This window comes from Cryptomeria japonica, chromosome 2 (assembly GCF_030272615.1).
Source record: "Cryptomeria japonica chromosome 2, Sugi_1.0, whole genome shotgun sequence".
NCBI classification, from domain to species: domain Eukaryota; kingdom Viridiplantae; phylum Streptophyta; class Pinopsida; order Cupressales; family Cupressaceae; genus Cryptomeria; species Cryptomeria japonica.
Window position 1 is genome coordinate 85,509,410 of NC_081406.1, and position 15,386 is coordinate 85,524,795.

The window sequence follows — 15,386 nt, forward strand, 5'->3', positions numbered from 1 at the left end:
TTTATTTTGTATCTGATCGGATAAATATGTACAAGGTGTTGCCATGTTTTTGTGTGTTTTTTGATGGGTTTTCCGATGTTTTTGGATTTTGAATTGTTTTGAATGTTTTTGGATTTTGTGAGTCATTTTTGAATGTTTTTGATATTTTCTGGGACATTTTTGAATGTTTTTGATATTTTTGATGATTGCCTGAATGAAGAGCGTAATGACACATAAGACAATGTAGAATCCACTTCCATCAATACGTTAAGGGTAGTGCCCCCAGTTTGTAGACCGGACTATGAAAAGGTGGGATGCTAGACGCGTGGAGTACTTTCTTAATTGCAGATCAAATAACAAGCCATGGTTGGGATAGATGGATGTATGTGTGCATGAATGTGATCGCAACGAGCCTGAAAGATACTGGAGCCATTGCCTTTACGAGTGGCGCCTGTTTGCCAGGTTTTCACCATCACACTTACCCAAGGTGCCACTGGAGTGGTTGTTCACCGTTTGGATGCATGATTTTTCTTTACTTTTTTGAATGTTTTTGTATTTTCTTCAGGACATTTTCTGAATGTTTTTGGTATTTTTGATGTTTTTGTGAATGTTTTTGGTATTTTCTGGTATGCAGGGGAGCCTGATGCTCTGTACACCTTAGGTATAAAACCGTTTGAGGTGCATGCTATTGATTGGATCTACGAGCGGTTCTCCGTCTGATGTAGCCAACTGATATGCCCCGGACCCGAATACAGCAGTGACAACATATGGGCCCAACCAGTTTGATTCAAAATTGCCTTGATGTTCTCTGTTTGGTTGGTTGCGAGGATTTTCTCGAAGAACAAGATCACCTACCTCAAATGTACGAGATCTAACTCGGTGATTGTAGCTTCTACTCATGCGCTGCTGATAGGCTTTGAGGTGATTGTATGCAGCTTGTCGCTTCTCATCTAGTAACTCTAAGTCCTGAAGACGTGAGACTCTGTATGCTTCATCATCGATGAGATTATGCAAGGAAACTCGTAATGATGGTATCTCAACCTCAATAGGTAAGATAGCTTCTGCACCATAGACTAATGAATAAGGAGTTGCACCTGCAGGGGTTCGAATGCTAGTGCGATATGCCCATAATGCTGGATTCAATTGAACATGCCAATCACGACCGGCATTTATTGACTGTCTTCTTTAGGATTCTCAATATGTTTTTATTGGATGCTTCGGCCTGACCATTGCCTTGTGGGTAATAGGGAGTGGAAAAGCGGTGTTGGATATGAAATTTCTCACAAAGCTCACGGACATCCTGATTTTTGAAAGGAAGACCGTTATCTGTGATAATGGACATGGGCACACCATACCGGTAGATGATGTAATTGAGGATGAATGAGGCGATCTGCTTGCCGGTAACTTGGGTAAGTGGAACAGCTTCGATCCACTTGGTGAAATATTCGGTGGCGGTAATAATGAATTTATGGCCATTGGATGAAGATGGATGAATCTTACCCACAAGGTCAAGGCCCCATTGACAAAAAGGCCATGGTGTTGTGATTGGTTGCAGTTCCTGTGCTGGTGCATGTATCAGGTCGCCATGAACTTGACATTTCTTGCATTTCCTAACAAAGTAGTAGGAATCCTTTTCCATAGATGGCCAATAGTATCCAGCTCGCATGATCTTCTTGGCTAGTGATGGACCGCTTGAGTGAGTCCCGCAAATTCCTTCATGTACCTCTTCCAAAGCCTTTGTTATCTCACCTTGTTCCAGACATCGAAGGAGAGTACCATCAAGACCGCGTCGGTATAGGGTTTCGGCAATAATGGTATATCGAGCAGTTTGGCGAATGAAGGTTTTACGTTGGTTATTTGATTGGTTGGGAGGAAGGGTGTGATCACGGAGATAGGTGTAGAACTCACCGTACCATGGGGATTCAGAACCAACAAGGCAACATATCATTTCAGATTCGGGGATATCATTATCGGGGATCCAAAGTTGTTCTACCAAGAACTCGTAGCGTGTTGAATTCTGTGGAAGATCTACTAGAGATGCGATGGTAGCCATGGCGTCAGCAGCTCGATTCTGATCTCTTGGTATCTGCTCAAAAGTGATAGTAGTAAATGATGTCTTTAGATTGTCCACCATTTGCTTGTATGGCATGAGTTTATCATCTTTGGTCTGATACTCATCTGTTGCTTGTCGAATGACTAGTTGGGAATCGCCATATACTTGCAGTTCTTTTAATTTCCATTGTATGGCTAATCTGAGTCCTGTGATCAAGGCCTCATACTCTGCTATGTTGTTTGTGCATGGAAATGTGAGCCTGTAAGACTTCGGGATGCTATCACCTTGAGGTGTGATAAACAGAATGCCTGCCCCCGAGCCGTGCCTAGTGTATGAACCATCAAAATATAGTTTCCATGGTTGTACTTCTGTGATCATGAATATCTCTTCATCTGGAAAATTGGAAATGAGAGGATGATCACCTATGAGAGGCGCATCGGCTAACTGATCTGCAATAACCTGACCTTTGATAGCTTTACGGTCCACATACTCAATGTCAAATTCACTTAGAATCATTACCCATTTGGCCAAACGACCTGTCAATGCTGCTTTGCTGAGTAAGTACTTGAGTGGATCAATCTTTGCAATGAGTTGCACCTTGTGTGTCAATAGATAGTGTCGTAATTTAGTGGCTGCCAGGATTACTGCTAGGCAAGCTCGCTCAATAGGTGTGTAATTGAGTTCATAGCCCACTAGTGTGCGAGAGATGTAGTATACAGCACACTCTTTTCCTTCTGCATTATGTTGTGCCAGTAGTACACCCAATGCTGTACTTGTTGCTGAAATATAGAGTAACAACGGTCTACTTGGATCTGGTGGCATCAACAATGGTGGATTCATGAGATAGTCTTTAAGTGCCTGAAATGCTTGCTGGCATCTGTCATCCCATTGAAAGCGGATGTTCTTGTGTAGAAGGTGTGTGAATGGGTGACACTTATCAGCCAATTGTGCAATGAATCTGCGGATAGATTGAAGCCGTCCTTGTAGTGTTCTTAGCTGACTGATATTCTTTGGAGGTGGCATGTCCATTATTGCTTTAACCTTTGCTGGATCGACCTCAATGCCTTTGCTTGAGACAATGTATCCTAGAAGCTTTCCGGAGGTCACTCCAAAGACACATTTCTTTGGGTTGAGTCGAACATGGTATTGTTCCAGTCTATCAAAGATTTTATCTAAGATGTGAAGATGTCCTTCTCTAGTAAGTGATTTTGCTAGTAAATCATCCACATAATCTTCCATTATAGTATGCATCATGTCATAGAAGATGGTGGTCATTGCTCTTTGATAGGTCGCTCCTGCATTCTTTAGACCAAAAGGCATTACATTCCAGCAGTATGTGCCCCATGGACATGTGAAGGCTGTCTTATGTTGGTCCTCTGGTGCGATCTTTATTTGATTGTATCCCGAAAAGCCATCCATGAGTGAAAGCATGGCATGTCCTGCTGTCAAATCTACTATGATGTCGATATTTGGTAGAGGGAAGTCATCCTTAGGACATGCTTTATTTAGATCTCTGAAGTCTGTACAAATGCGGATGCCCCCTTTTGGTTTGCCAACTGGCACAATATTGGAGATCCATTCTGCATAATCAATTGGTCTAATGAAACCAACATCCAGGAGTTTCTTGAGTTCTGTTTTGACTAGCACGGCAATCTGAGGATGCATCTTACGAAGCTTCTGCTTGACAGGTTTGGCTCCTTTTGCTACTGTGAGATGATGCATGACTAAATCAGGATCAAGCCCAGGCATGTCTGCATATGACCATGCAAAGTTGATCTGACGCTGTTGGAAGAATTCTATGAATTGAGGCTGTTCCTCTGGAGTGAGAAGAGATGCCAGATGTATGATATGAGGGTTTTCAGGAGTCCCCACATTGTATTCTTTAGTCTCCTCAATGAGGATCGTTGATCGTTCCTGTTGTGTACTACCAGGGAGAATGTCAAACCCTTCATCCTCAGGCGCCTCAGAGAGGTTTTCACCGTTGGATACGCTCTTTCTTTTTACTTTTGTTGGATCAAACAGTGCCACAGTGTGGTTTTCACTGGAAGATCCATGTTTTAATGTTATATTTTTGCAGCTGAAGGGTTTGGCATCCGCTCCGAAGTATGCTGTGCTATTAAGTTGAATGGCGAATCCAGCTTTGTGATCCCCGCTTGGTAGATTATCCCTTAATTCCAAAAAGTCAATGATAGCCTCATCGTTTTGGAAGAGGTCAAGACATGGGGGATTTGGTTGGTTCCATTCGATGAGTTCAGGGTGGATAATGGGCATTACTTCATCGATTAAGTTAAGTGCGGGAGATGTATCAGTGAGGGTTAAGACAGTGTGGTGAAGGTCGTTGATGGTACTCTCCCTGTCAGAATCAGGCGTAGGATGAGACGTAGGGTCTGTGGAAGATGTTTCCAGCTCAGGTACCCAAGTGGTCTTTATCTGTGCTTCTCCGTAAACAGGGATGTCTTTGCGGGGTGGAGGTGGTGATGTGTCTTCCTCATCTGAAGTGTTAAGTTGCACTGAATCGAATTCCCACTCATGTGAGTCGGTCTCTGAATCACTCTCCAGCATCCGATTGCTATACCATACTGGGATGTCTTTGGAGTTAAACACGGCAGGTGTGACTGGTTTATGTATCCTTGTAGTGATCGGTGTTGCAGGAACCATGATGGGGATTAAAGGATTTGTTACTGGAAGTATTGGTAATGGTGACTCAGTGGCTTCTGCTAGAACTACTGGCGCCATAGATGTTGCTGCGGGTTCTGATACAGTTGCTGCTGCTATTGGTGTTATTGACGGGATTACTGGTTCGATTGGTGGTATGTTTGGCACTGGTGATGGTTGCGGTGGGGTTGTGAGCCTCGATGGGGCAGTGGGGATAGTGTTTGATGGTGCTTTGATTATGAAAGGTGTCCTCTTTGCAGTAGGTGGGCAAAATGGTTTGCTAGGTTTTCCTTTAAATCTGAGTTTAGGAAGGATCTCTTTTTCAAAGCCTAGGCCTGTATTACCTTTGGGCTTGAACTCTGGCAGCAGTGGTTCATGTCGTCCTTGTTTGCAGTATCCCAAAGCACTCTGACCATCATACCCCATTCTTTGCATAATGAGGAGGCCTTTGCCATACTGTTCTGTAGGAAGTGTAACTCGCGGTATGTCAGTGGTGATGGGATCCTTATAGATCCAGTCCGCTAGGTCCTCATCTTGTGTTTCTTCCTCTTGACTTTTTCCAAGGATGAAAGCCGTTAAGGCACATGCTGGCCTGATTAGTGGTTGCTGGAGCAACTGTTGTGGTTTACCATGTGTTCTAGGAGAAGTGGGCATTTGTCCCACACAAAAGAGCTGACTCAAGTTATATTCCCCGGGACCTTCCTCTGCGACTTTCATCTTAAGCTTTTCTTGCTTGGGTATAGGAGTGTTTGAACTGGCAAGAGAGGCGGGATTTACATATGATGTGGAGGAAATGGCTTCCCTATTATTAGGAACAGTAATCTCTGGTTGATGGCTGATATTATGGCAAAATGCAAAGGGATTTGCATCGCCCAGGATTGTGATCTCTACACCGTTATGTGGGAACTTGATACATTGATGGTAGGTAGATGGAACGGCTTGCATGGCATGTATCCAAGGTCTCCCTAATAATAGATTATATGGCAGAGGAAGGTCCAGAACCTGACAAATGATGTGTTTTACCACAGGGCCAACCCGGATTGGTAGTACCACAGCTCCTTTGGATGAACGCTCTGCATCATCATAGGCTTTGATGGTGATCTTCTTGCGAGGATCCACTGATTCTACTGCATATCCCAATGCTGTGACCAACTGTAGTGTACAAATGTTTAGGCCTGCTCCATTATCGATCAAGACTCGCTTGATCCTGTGTTGGTTTACAAAGCCTTCAATGTGGAGTGAGGCGTTATGAGGTTGCTGGAAGGAAGAGTTATCACTTTCAGAAAAAGTGAGACAGGGTGATGACTTTAGACTTCCAACCATGGCTTGAAATTGGTCCGTGTTTAAGTTTGCAGGGACTGACGCCTCTTGGAGTGCTTGATCCAAGATTGTTTTATGAGAGGGTGACAGACGCAATAGTTCCAAGATGGATATAAGTGCAGGGGTTTTGTCTAATTGTTCCACAAGATTGTACTGCTTTGGGATGGAGGTAGTGCCTTGTGGAGCTGCCTTTATGGTGACCTTGCCACGACGTGTAACAACATTGCAATTTGAGGTGGGATTTTTGAAGGTGATAGTTGCAATTTGTTCACTGGCATCATACAGGTGATTGACAGTGTAATTATACGCAGCTTGTGTATAATCAGTGGTATCAGGACCTCGTCTGGACGTGGAAGGACCCCTTTGATCTTGCGATGGAAGTGGATTCTTGAACATCTGATGATCATTATTGGTCATTTTTGGGTCATGCCCTTCAATTTCAATTTCTCCTCGATCAATAAGATCTTGAATGAGATCTTTCAATCGATGACAATTACTTGTCTTATGTCCTCTTCCTTGATGGAACTCACAATGTTCAGTATCTCTCCACCATGCCGGTTTGACTTGAGGCTCATAATTTGATAACTTAGGTAGCGTGATCAAATTCTGAGAAATGAGTTGTCGCATCACTGTTTCAATGGGTTCCCCTAAGGGAGTGTATGTGCGTTTTTGTTTTTGTGGACGAGGTCTTGGTTCATCCTGAGATGTGATGCGACCTTGATTAGGAAGAACATTTGTGTTATTTTGAGGTGGAGGATTTTGTCCTGCAAACCGAACCACAGGTTGTGCATTTTGGACAGTCCGAGCATCCACAACCCCATCATTGACGATATTCTTATTCTTGTTCCAGAAGTTCGGTTTATCGCTATTGAAGCGCGGGCGAGGACCATCTTTGGGTTCATTAAAGATTTTGATGAGTCCTTTTTTGATGAGTGCCCGCTCACATTTTATACCCTTGGTGATCATATCATTAAAAGAATCTGTGTCTTTGACATCCAGGTGAAATTCCATTTCTTCGTTTAAGTTGGAAATGAAAATTTCCACTAGTTCTCGTTCAGGTAACTGAAGAGAACGTCTGCTAGACATTTGGCGCCATCGTTGCAGGAATACTGAGAATAATTCACCTGGTTTTTGTTTGGTGTTGCATAGATCAGCCATGGTGATGTCACGTTCAATATTATAAGAGTAATGAGATAGGAACTTCTGGATGAGTTCCTCAAATGTTCTTATGCCACCTGGTAGTCGGGAAAACCATGATGTGGTTGTTCCTCCCAAGCTTTGGGGAAAAAGGCGCATTAAGTATGTGTCTTCATATGCAACTTCGAGACAAGCGGAATGAAATTCTCGGACATGATCGCGGGGATCTCCCTTTCCTCTATATTTTTCGAATTTTGGTGTTTCGAACCCACGTGGAAAGGGTGGCATATAAAGATTCCTGTCAAACGGATAGGGACAGATGTCGTTAAGTGAGAATTGATTGGTTTTAACACCACTATGAAGTTGCTGGGCAAGATTCTCAACTTGTTGCCGCAACATCTCTATTTCGTTAGGAGGAGGAGGTGGTGGGTTACCTCGAGGGATGTTATATCTGATGTGGTCTCTACGCCTTTCCTCCTCATGGCGACTTTGTCTTTCTGATGCTTGTCTTAATTGGGCAAGATCAAAGTCTGAGGGGAGTTTGGCTCCTTCTTGAGCCAGTCTTAAGAAGTGAGCATCCGCATTGCTCCTTAGTATTTCATCGAATAATCTGTTAAAATGAGGGTTATGCTGAACTCTTTCGATTGTGGAAGGAGTGGGTGTACTTGGGTTTTCATCATTCCCAGTTCCTCCAAGTGCTTCTTGAAATTCATTGAGGTTGTCCTCTTCTTCCTCAATTTCTATTTCTCGCTGCCTTGATCGTGATCGGGTTTGAGCCATTTTGTTTGCAAGTTTGTTTTTGAAGTTGATTGAAGATGATGATGAGTTGGTGATGAAGGATGGATGTTTTTAGTGGATTGGTGGTATGTAGGTCTCTAGCACTTTAAGATAGATGTAACCAAAATTCCTTCTTTGAATTGCTTGTTTGTTTTGATAAGTTTTGATGTGATAAGGTGTAGAGAAATCTGAGATGTGTTACAGATTTTGACTACCTAGTAATGAGAGGATTCACTCATGAACTAGTTTTAACCTGCGTAGATGTGTCTCTTAGGATGAGCTTATCCTAGATGTAGAAACAATCTAAAAGTGATGTGATGTGTTTGATTTCAAGCAATATCTAAAAAGAGAATTTGGGACAAGAACCTCTGAATGTTTTGAGAGTTTTGGGATGAATTGATGATGGAATGATAATGTATGAGTAAGATGATGGATGTTTTGTTTTCAACTTCAATAAAAACTTTGTGTCACAAATGGGACAAACTCTATCTCTTCCCTTTCGGGTGTTGGTGGCACTTCTCGAGCTGTGTTGTAGGTGATACAGATGTTTGGGAAGAAATTGGGGTTAATCTTTCCTCCTTGATTTTTGTGATAACTCAGAGCTCTATATTGCATAAAAGCTCTGCGGTTCAATGATTCTGAATCAAACTCGTTTGTTTTACCTTGAAGGTATAGACGCATGCGATGTAGAAAGACTCTATGGGAGACAAAGATTTATCGATTGATATAGAAGAATTTCCTCCTTTTGATTAAAGCCTTTGAACTTAGTGGTCTCCTTTTCAAGGTGATACTCTGATGACACTTCTTCTTTCGCAAGATGTGAAGAATGGTCATAAATTTTTGATTCTTTGTTTGTTTGCACTTTGTTTTTGGTATTTTTGGTTGTGTTGACAGATGTTGGATGAATACTTTGTTTTTGAGATTGATTTTCTGATTTTTCTTTGACAAGAAAACAAAGCAAGCACACAAACACAAAATTGTAGCCTCAAAGGCACAAATGAGTATGGGTCTAGATCAACCCAATCCTTGGACTTGTTTTTGACCCTTCCTTTAGATTTATTTTAAGGTGTATTTCCAAAGCCTGAAGTCGGCTCAATTCGCACTAGGTCTGTAAAACGAACACACTTCAAACACTTTTTATCCCTAAGGTCAAATGGCCAGTTGTGATAAATTTAGCCCACATCTTGACATTTCTTCGACTTTGGTACTACATACCTTATGAATCCCGCCGTGGCAGGTAAGGATGTGATATACTAAGTCTTGCGCGAGCATAACAAATAGATGATCCCTATGATGGGGGAGTCACCACTTTTATCAAGCCACAAGTGACTTTTCAAAAAGCTATGTTTCTACTCAAGGAAATATGTATGGTGAGTATCTTGGGAGCAAAACCATCTATGCTCTTGCACTAAATTATACCTCAAATATCCTCAATCAATAGAACAGGTGGGCTACTACTTAAAAGTGTTTAGTCATGTTCGATGGCTTTGGACATAAGTTCATTCTGCAGTGACTCACTTAAGAGCCTTGTAACTGGTGGTGGGGCCCATTTGTCCTTTCGGCCAGTTACACTGTAGGAACAGCTATACCCAAGGCTACAGCTTTCGCTCTCACCTGATTTCTATAGCGGCTCGAAGGATTTACCGCTCGAGGTCGTTCCCAAGAGTATCGATCCCTTGGCAGGCCTCTCTTAAAAAGATAAAATTTTGAGCGTTACTAACACTTTTCTCTTGCACCTAGGACCACGAGAGCCAAGGGAGAGGATAGTGTGTGTTAGAAGTAGGACCACTCGACTGACTTTTTGTGCACAAGCGTGCCAAACACGTAAAACACTTGTTCCTTTTAATCCAGCATTTGCAAATGTGTTCTAACTATTTGGAGATGTTGCTCCAACAGCCATGGTGTTCTTTCTAACTTCAAAGCAATATGTTTTGTAATCTAGAAGTTGAAAGTCCTGGTCAACTTAAAAAAAAACACGATTGCATGAAGGAAAATTTGTTTTTGCCAAAATAAAGACAAGTGGATTGTTCTTTTTACTGCACCAAAAATTTTGAAGTGTGGATTGTGATTTTTAAGTCCCAATTGATGCAAGAAAGAAAGTTTGTTTTGTTGATTTTAAGCACCAAATAAAAATGAGGCCTAACTAGAAAACAATGAAAAACTCTTTTTTGTGTTTTTAAGTTCTTTTTAAGCACTAAAAAATTTTATTTTTTTTTTGTGATTTTTGTTGTGTTGTTTTAACCTGCACAAAGAAAAGAAACAAGTTAATAAAATCGATGCTCAAAGGGGGGCTTCCACAAGCCTAATTTTTGATTTTTTTCGGTTACAAGTCCCTTTGGGCGACACTCTGTCGCAATAGCGCTATTCTGTGTTTTTTACAGAAGCGCTAATTAATACGAAAGCGCTAGTCTGCGTGAGCAGAAGCGCTAATTTACACAGTAGCGCTTAAATAAAAGAAAATCCCGAGAATACAAAAGCGCTAGAATAGAGTCAATAGCGCTGAAATGGTGACAATAGCGCTGGAATGTTGTTAATAGCGCTGAAACATTTTCAATAGCGCTACTTTATGGTCAATAGCGCTAAAAGAAATTTTTCAATAGCGCTAAAACGCGTTCAATAGCGCCGAAGCGCGACCTGTGTGGCAATTTCAACAAGAAAAATGTTAATTTCAAAAAAAATCAATCAGAAGGTTGCGTGTTCGATTCACGTCGGGTTCACCAAATGATGCCCTCCTAAATGGCACAATTGTTAGTTCTTGATCAATCAAAACAAAACACACAAGATGTTAACGTTAGTCAATCAAAAACTAAAACATGAAGGCATTCCAAAAGAGACACTAAAAGAAACATGCTAAATATATCTAATAAATAGAACAAATGATCATGAGACATCTCCAACTGCCTCTTAGCATGGCCTTAGTTTCTTCTCCCTTGTTCCTCTCCTCTCCAAGTTCCAAAATAGTGTAGCTCTCAGCAGCTTTTTGCACTATGGATGCTTATGGAGGATTGAGATTGTAGAATAGCTCTAAACATGAAATGAAAAGCTATTTTTAATGCTAAAATGATGTATTTTAACCAAAAGACAAAAGATTAGATTGTTTATGCTAAAATGCTCTCTAAAATGTCTATAGTCTAAATGCATACAAGTTTTCAGGATCTGGATTATGAAGGAATGGGCTCTATTTATAGGAAAAATAGAGCAATGGATGGCCAGGATTGAATGGTTTAATCAAGGGTCAAGCTTGAAAGTTGGGGATCCATGTGCACAATTTGCACCAATGAAATGGTGACAAGTGTCAACACAGGATTGGGTTGAGAGAAGAGGTTGGAGGCATTAAAGGCCTGAGAAGACCTCATGGTTATCTAAAGGCTAAGAGTCAAGCCTAAATTAGGATTACCCACTGGATTAGGAGTTAATCCAAGGATAAACCTTTGTGCAAATGATTAAGAGATAATCATGGTCAAAGCATTAATGACCTGATGAGACCCTTGGGTTGGGTAGAGGTTGAGTCAAAACAAATGTTTTAACCATGTGGGAGAGTTTGAGTTAACCATTAATGGTTATTGGAGACTTTGGGGAATTAAGTGGTTGAAGGTTGGAAGCCTTTAATGGGTTTCAAAGACTTTGGGGTTTTTGGTGGTTGAAGGTTGAAAACCTTCAATGGTTATCCAAGACTTTGGGCCATTTGAGAAGTGACTCCATTTTGCTTAGGAATGTGACAATATTTAGGGGATGGTTTAGGCTAATTAGGAAGGGTTTAGAAGAATCTAGAAGGGGATTAGATTTTGCAAGTGGATTTGGTGGGTGAGGGAAAATAGGATTTTATTGAAATAAAAATTCATTTATTTCAATAATGTGTGCAAGTTGCATTTGTAGGAAAATGCAAGTGGGGGTTTTTAAAATGATTTAAATAAATGTTAATTTATTTAAAAGAGGAAAAGGGGGATTTAATTAAATAAATTGATTTTATTTATTTAATTGATTTGTAATTTGATTTAATGAATTAATTAAAATAAATTGAATAATTTATTTAATTAATAGAAGAATGTTTGGGGATGAATTAATTAAATATTAATTTAATTAACTGATGGCTAGTGGATTTTTAATCAAATAAATACGAAATATTCATTTAATTAAAATGGACAGATTTATGTGACTACAGATATGATTCTTTGATTGATTGAATTTTGATATGAAACTTTGATTGCGATATGAGACTTTGATTTCGATATGATTCTTTGATTGATTGATTTGTTGATTTCAATAGATAGGTTAGGTTGAACCCACCTAGTTGTCAAGAGTGTCTGATTTGGAACTCTTTGTGTGATGTCGTGGTTGTCGTCACTGTCATAGGTGCCCCTTTTTTATTGAGATTTGATGTTTGATTTCTTAGGATAGGTGAAACTGATGTGGTGCTCGTGTGTTGATATAGGCCGACTTAGGTGTCATACAGCTTCAGGAGATATACCCGAAGACACTCTCCTTACACAGTCGACTGACAAACGATGATTGAGCGGTGCTCGAGGCTTGTGGTATGATTCACCTATTGCGCATGCCTTCCTATCAGAAGAACAAAGTGCTTTTGACAACTTTAGTGGAGCGGTGGCACAGTGAGCACAACAACTTTCACTTGCCGACATGGGAGATGTGACTCCAGAGGATGTCTATCGGATTCTACATATTTCGATCACAGACGAGCTAGTCATCTATGATGTGGAGGAGACTGGAGGGATAGATGCGCATCGAGAGATTTTTGGTGATCCTCAGATTGCTAGATATTCAGTGTGCTGGCAGGATATGGTAGATAGATATGCCCCACTTCCATTAGTGCTAGCGGGTTTAGTTGGTGGTTTCCTCCTTCCTGACAGGAGATCACGGATTATTCGTTGGATGGGGTCATGTGCTACAACGTATAATACGAGAGAAGAGTCACTATGCGTGGGGTATATGTGTTCTAGCCCACCTCTATCACGAGCTACATCAGATAGTATATGATAGGGATTGAGGATCTAGTCTGGTAGATGGGTGTACATTACTGCAGATTTGGGCTTGGGAGCATATAGCCATTACACGTCCTATTGTTCAAAGAGCTTGACCAGCTGGATATCCTTATTTGTATATGTAATGACAGGCGGCTTCCCAACCTATGATAGGGAAGCTGGAGTATTGGAGGCACATTTTAGATGATATGGATGTAGTGGTTTGGCGCCCATATTTGGATTGCGAGCCTTGGCTTGAGGATGCCACAAAGGTGCCAGTTTTGTTGTAGATTTGATACTTGATTGGGTAGATGCCCTATGTTGTGGAGAGATTCTTCTTGTCATGGTTATATTGATAGTTTGGTCGGCCACACCCGAGACCACAGGGGACTGCCTTGTATGCTAGAGTGTACAAGGAGAGAGCAGAGTGGGGGCCACCCTTGGATTACGCCACTACTCATGTGGAGTTCCACACTCTCCCTTTTGTTGTGTGGGATATGAGGCCTACAGTGACAGATGCGGGCATGCACCAAGATTATGCCCTTTATTTTGCTAGCCATCCTTTTCCGCGATTGAAAGGGCCAAGAGAGTCGATACCACCACTATAAGTGGTTGATGATGATGATGATGATGGTGGTGGTGGTGGTGGTGGTGGTGGTGGTTGTGGTGGTGGTGGTGGTAACGTAGGGCAACGAGGAGGCAGGTGGGGCCAAGGTATGGAGAGGATGATGAGGGGTCGAGGAGAAGATTGAGGAGTGGTTTGGGGTCGAGGATAGTTGGGTTGAGGTAGGGGTGGTGGTGGGGATGTCAGTTTTGAGAGGAGAGGAGGTGGAGCAGGATCTAGCGGGGTGAGGGGTAGAGGTGGTGGATGGAGACAGATGCTAGGTCAGGGAGCTCTCGTACAGGCAGAGGACATAGCAACAGTGGGAGGTGGAGGTGAGGAGGATAGCTCTGATGAGGAGACAAAGTCAGAGGATCTGGGTGGTGAGAGGGTTGGATTGGGTGGCATGGGCTTCGATGAGAAGGAGGAGGATGTGCAGCCCTTAATACTCCAAAGGATATTGGACATGCCCCCACCAGCCACAAGACAGATGAGTATGCCACAGATCCCGACAACACAGGCTTTATAGGTACCACAACCCAGACATGTTACTATCACAGTGCCATCACACCAGCAACAGGCCCAGACAACAACATTACAATCCTTAGTGCAGAGACTTCAAACGCAGTTATCACAGGCACAAGGACAGATTACACAGTTGCGGGCACAAGTAGCACAGTTGACTATTGAGAGGGACACGAAGATAGAGCGGTGAGGCCATGCATAGGAAGCGTTGCAGTCATTATAGTAGGCCATCGACCAAGGTGTGATAGGAGACACTATCAGAGGTCTCATTGAGCAAACTACATGGGTTGAGTATTACAAGACTCTATATTTGTAGGTTGTTCTGCCATATCAACGTGCTCCTGGCTATGATGCCAACTCTCAGTGCAGGGGTTCTCAAAGATGAGGAGGTAGTGAGGGGGTGATGGGTCCTAGGAGAGATCCTCCTAGTGGCGGGGCAGGTGCGGGTGGCTCTGAGGCTAGACCAGCAGATTCAGGAGGCAGCCACTCTAAGTCTCTTGTATGAGGATGATGTACCCTTTTGTTGTTGTACACAGATCGTTGTACCTTTGATGATTCACTCGAGATGGATATTTTTGTATTCTTATTGATCTCTTTGATATGATACACATTGATTCACTGATAGATATTGATTTTGCTTGATTCATGGACTCTGTTATTGATATGATATCCAAGGACTTTGGACTTTTATTGTTTCACTGATGATTTGTTATGACTTATATCTTTGATTTTCCTTTGGATCAGTATGTGGTCACACAGATGCATGATGATATGATAGTAGATATGCTTCTACATGTTATGGATGCCTTTGATGAGCTATATGATTTTTGCTTATTGTTGTGATGATGTAGATGATGTGATGTGTGTGCTTTTTATTTGTATGATCTACATGCTTCTATGATGATTGCAATGTATGTCTAATGGATACTATATGTTTGGAAGGTGATATGCCTATGATGGTTGGATTTGATGATTGCATATGCATATGATTGTGCAAACGTTTCTAACATGTTTTGGTGCTTTTATGTGCTTTGGATGATGTGATCTAGAATGCCAAATATTTTTGATATGATATGCATTTATGCGATAATGATTTGAAAAATGAAATGTATCTTGAAAATGAGATGTATGATGTGAGATGGATCATGAAAATGAGATGTATGATGTGAGATGTATCTTGAAAATGAGATGTATGATATGAGATGTATCTTGAAAATGATATTTTAAAATGATATGATGATGATAATGATAATGATAATGATATGCAACCTAATGCGATCTTAATATGATATGGTAATGATAGTGATGATGACAATGATACTAATGTAAGATAAAAATGATATGAAACCTAATGCAAGAT